General features: G+C 40.6%; 1 non-coding gene across 1 annotated transcript; it reads right to left on the bottom strand.

Annotated features, from left to right (window-relative positions):
- Positions 1–3,936: 3,936 nt before the first annotated feature.
- Positions 3,937–4,044, bottom strand: LOC131252248 (small nucleolar RNA R71). Its single transcript, XR_009174283.1, has one exon. It is a non-coding gene; the product is annotated as a small nucleolar RNA R71 (small nucleolar RNA).
- Positions 4,045–5,193: the final 1,149 nt, after the last annotated feature.

The raw sequence follows: 5,193 nt of genomic DNA, 5'->3' as shown, positions 1-5,193 counted from the left end.
CTTTGTTTAAGAGTTTTTAGTTTAATTATGTCTTTGGTTGATTAAACCTCTTAGTTTACCAATCTTACAATCTCATAATGAAAAAAAAGATATTTAAAGTCATCGCAGCGTGAAGCGTCTACTGTAATTTGAGTCACAATAGTCCATAACTAAAAATATTCCTTAAATTCAAATTAGAAACCAATGAAATTCAACATAAATAAGAATCAAAGCAAAATAAACATCCCAACACACTACAAGCTTCACCTCTTAGTCCTACCCAAGAAGTTTAGTTAACCATTGACATGATTAAAACCAAATCTCTTTAAAAAAAAAAACATAAAAACTAATTAGAAGAAGAAGATTAAGGAAGAAAGGACTCCTTCAAATCCTCCAACAAATACCCATAATAAGATAAGATTTTAACCATTTTGAAATACTAATTGTTGAGGGTCAAATATTGCATATCAGACCCATTTATTGCATAGATTTACAAGCATGACACCGTTTAATAGCCTAATTTAATTGAATTTGTGATGCAGGGCGTCTTCATGAGCTTGGACTGAGAAAGGACACTAAAAAGCATGGATTTACCGATCTGATGACACTAAAGCATGGGACGGACTCTAGAAGACCAAGAGCGACGAAATTATACACCAGGGGTCCGCAGAAATCGAGGAATCGAAGCTCAAGTGGCCTGAAAAGTGTCCAGAACGCAAGATCACAGGGTTCCTGTCATCTGATGGGTTCGAAACTCCATACGTGGCCTGAGGACCATAAATGAACCGTACACGTGAAATTTCATCCATTGGATCTCTCTGGAAGTGGTCCAATGCACAGATCAGCCCCTTTAATTGTTATGTGGGACCCGCCTGATATCTGTATATGCTTCAAAGTTGGTCTAGACGGTCTAAATGAGATGGCAAAGCGGATGGATGGATTGGATTTTGCTGACACATCAAGGTGGGGCCCGTATGCGATGTGTGTGTGCACAGAACATACAGACCCGAGCCGCACCGAGCCAACAGACGCGGGTCAGCAGCGCTGACCCTCGCACCGCGTAACGAACGGACGATGTCCGTTTTGCGGATCGTTGTGGGCCCCACTCAACCCCCAGTTTGATGATCCAAACCGTCCATTGGATCCGTAGGATGGCTAAGACCCTCACCTAGGTGTTTTTTTCTCCACCATGCAACCTATCGCGCGTTCCTAGCCGCTTAACGCAGAACGGGCGGTGAAATTCAAAAATACAGTGGACCGCATCAACGGACAACCAAAACCGTCCATCTCCAACCAGAATTCCGAGACGAATCCAACCGACGGAGTGGATTTCCTCCCCAGCATCATTCAGGGCCTCCACCAACATCCCAGCGCGAGCTCTGTTCGCGCAGCCGGGACTTCCGGGCCGTTCCTTGATCAAGACAGCGATTGAATCAGCAATCCAGACCGTTCATTCGCATCAACAGGAAGCCGTGACCACCACCAAGAAGGCCGATTTTGGTTTTGGACAATCAGTCCTCCAAAATCTCCAGCAAAACGCGGGTCCTCCGCCTGTCACTGCGAAACGTGTTTATTTCCGACTCCAACACGGCTTCTGGTGCGGAAGGCTTCCGCATGGAGGATGGAAAGCGGGCTCGGACGAGAGTACTATATAAAAACGAAGGAAGAAAGGAGAAGGAGCAAGTTTTTTTTTGAGTTTGGAGGAGTGGGAGAGGTGGCTGCCGAACGTGGAGTAGGAAAAAGGAAGAAAGAGAAGACGTGAGGGAATGAGAGAGAGGTGTTCGGTTTGAGGGAAAAACGGAAGCAGCAACGGCTGTGCTTCCTGCGGGACGGACGGCTGGAGAGAGAGGTTTTCCTTTTTGTTTTTCCTTTATTTCCTTCCTTTAATGATTTTTTTCTTCTTCTCCTTTTTAGTTAGAATTTAATCCATATCATGCTCGGCTAAACCCCTTAGCTAGGGCTAAGGGGAGAAGCTTGTAGCGTGATGGGAAGATTTTTTTTGCCTTTAATTCTATTTTAAACTGAATAGATTTGGTATTGGGTTGATTTTATGGGAATATTTTTTTGTTTTCTTTAATGGCATGTTGTGACTGAAATTACAATGGGCTTGCAATGGCTTTGAATATTCCTTTCCTTTTTATGTTTATGAAGTCAGGAACCCCTGTTGTTCATCATTGTCCCATGGGCATGGTAGGATGACAGTACCCCTTCCTAACCTTCATAATCATGTTGATTGATTGGTAATTAGATTAATTCTGTTGTTTGCTTTGTCTCATGGGCATGGTTTGGTGATGGAATCCATTCTAATTCATCCATTCTTCATCTTTTGAAACCTATATCAATGGCAGTACAGTAAATTCTCATAATTCATGAAGCAGGCATACGATCTCCCTGATCTCTACAAGTGGATCCTCTGAATCCCTAGTTCCCTTTCTCTGAATTCCTGAAAGTCTTAGATAATTCTTCCACAATTATTCCTTAAATTATATTTGGTTTAAATTACATCTTAGTCTAGTTCTAGTTCTACTTGGTTTCAGATAACGTACAGGTATCAGTCCCTGTGGATTCGACCTCGGTCTTACCGAGTTTATTACTACATCACAACCCTGCACTTGGGGTGTGAACAAGTTTTTGGCGCCGTTGCCGGGGACTGACGGTTACGTTTTTCTGAAATTAATTAGTTTTAGAATTAGGTTAGGATTAGGATTTTACTTACTTTAGGATAGAAGTTTTTATTTTATTTTATTCTATTTTTAGAACTTAACCTGTTTTCCTGTTTTGTAGGATCCTGACATAAGTTCTAAATTGGTAATTCCTTCCTAATCTCTCTCGCTTTCTACCTTTTAGAATTAGGGTTTAAATTTTGAAATTTTTAATTCCAGTCTTCTTTTTTCTATTTTTAGGAAGCAGTTTATTTTTAGAAACTAGGGTAGTTATTTCCCTTTCTAGAAAAATCCTCTAATTTTCGAAACTTTTCTCTTTTGTTTTTCACTTTCTATTTTTAACTCTTTTTAAAATCTAATTTGTTTCCTCATTTATTTTTAGGATTTTTGTTTAGAAACTAACCTTCTTATTTTGTAGGCCTTTAAGATAGAAATCTCTAATTTGGTAAGCTCTTTCCCTACTTCCTATCTTTCAGTTTTCTTTTAATAATCTACTTTCTAGTTAGATCCTTCCTAATTTAGTTTAGAAATCTCCACTTTCTTTTAAGAATTCATTCTTTTAGAAATTAATTTACTGCTATTTTTCTTTTTAGAATCTAACTTATTTTTATTTTATTTTGCAGGTTTTTAACTTAGGACTTCAATTTGGTAATTTCTTTCCAACTCTCTCTTTCCTTCTAGATTTTCTTTTCCTTTCTTAGGATTAGGTTTTTAATTGAGGGCTGCGAGTGTTTTCATGCCCAAGTGGGCCCGTGACAACACTCGACGTCTCTTAACTGAAGGAGGACTGGTTGAGGGGTTGACTATCCATCGCAGGATTAGACACCGCTCGAAATCCCCTGAGTTAACTGAGGTTATGGCTGAAGACCAACCTCCTCTACTTCCACCCAGGGTAGAGGATACCCAAGATGAAAATGAGGTGCAACAGGCACCCCCGCCTCGAACTTTACGAGATTTTCTACAACCGGCGGGAGTGAGTACGCCCTCATGCATGATTTTTCCTGAAAATACAGGACAAATGGACATCAAGCCAGGAGTTATCCAACTCCTTCCCAAATTCCATGGACTTGAATCAGAGAGTCCATATCTGCATTTGAAAGAGTTCGATGAAATTATAGCTACATTATGTTTTCCTAATGTATCTGAGGATACAATTAGGCTGAAACTCTTTCCTTTTTCCTTAAAAGAGAAAGCTAAGACGTGGTTACATTCACTACGTCCTAGATCCATTGGCACATGGAACGACATGCAGAGGGAATTCATAAAAAAATTCTTCCCACATCATAAAACGATTACCCTCAGAAAAGCGATCATGAACTTTGCCCAAAAGGAAGATGAAACATTCTTTCAATGTTGGGAAAGGTTCAAAGATTTGGTCAGATTCATGCCCACAACACGGATTTGAAACGTGGCGCATTACAAATTTTTTCTATGATGGATGACATCTTTCATGCGCCAAATGGTCGAGACAATGTGTAATGGAGAGTTCATTAATAAAGATATCGACGAGGTATGGGACTACCTCGATAGTTTGGTGAAAAACACAATCTTGGGACTATTACCCAAAGTCGAACACCACGTCTAGGCCGACTCAATTAAAGGAGAAAGGTGGATTATATCTCTTGAAGGAAGAGGATGATCTCAAGTGTAAAGTGACTACGCTCATAAGGAAAGTTGAGGCCATGGAAGGAAAGAAGGATAAGGTCAATGAAATTGTTTTGCGGCATCTGTGATTGCAACATTCACACAATTGAAAACCGTCCTACAATACCCGCTTTCGAGGAGTGTTGAATGAACAAGCAAATTCCGAAAAAAACTATAAAACAACTTAAACTGGACCTAACTCAAACACATACAATCCTCGGCTGGAAAAATCATCCAAACTTTAGTTGGAGGAATGGACAAACGGCGACTCCTCCAGGTTTCTTCAATCAAAATCCAAATCAAGTGAAACCTCAAGAGGAACCGGTTCAAAATCCCATACAAGAGCTGGCTCAGGCAATGCGGGGAATCACAGATTTTATGCAAAAGATAGATTCTCGTATGACGGTTATAGAAAAGGGGATGCTTCCTGCACAACCTCTCCCTAATCCTAAACCGCAATACGAGAATAATGATCCCAGCTCTTCAAATCAGGATGGGACATGCTAAATCCATCACCTCTCTTAGGAGTGGGAAGATCATTGATAAAACTCTTCCTGTTAGGCCCGAGAAGCCTCAAGAACCAAAAGAGGACAACAATGATGGATCCAAAGTGATGCCCCACAAAAAGTGGAACCTGAACTTCTAGAGAAGCCAGTTGCTCCATTCCCCAACGGTTGGTTTCACCAAAACCTCTCTCTAACTCTCGGGATATCTTAGAGGTGTTGAAACAGTGAAAGTCAACATTCCTCTCCTTGATGTCGTTAAACTGATACCTTCATATGCCAAATTCCTAAAAGACTTATGCACGACTGCGACGGAAAATTATTCAAAAGAAAATCTTCTTGATCGAGAAAGTGAGTACCATCCTCAAGCAAGACGTGCCGCAGAAATTCAAGGATCCTTAGCC

Source organism: Magnolia sinica, chromosome 7 (genome assembly GCF_029962835.1).
Source record: "Magnolia sinica isolate HGM2019 chromosome 7, MsV1, whole genome shotgun sequence".
Classification (NCBI taxonomy): domain Eukaryota; kingdom Viridiplantae; phylum Streptophyta; class Magnoliopsida; order Magnoliales; family Magnoliaceae; genus Magnolia; species Magnolia sinica.
Note: the sequence above shows the minus strand (reverse complement) of the source record. Positions and strands in the feature narration are given on the sequence as shown.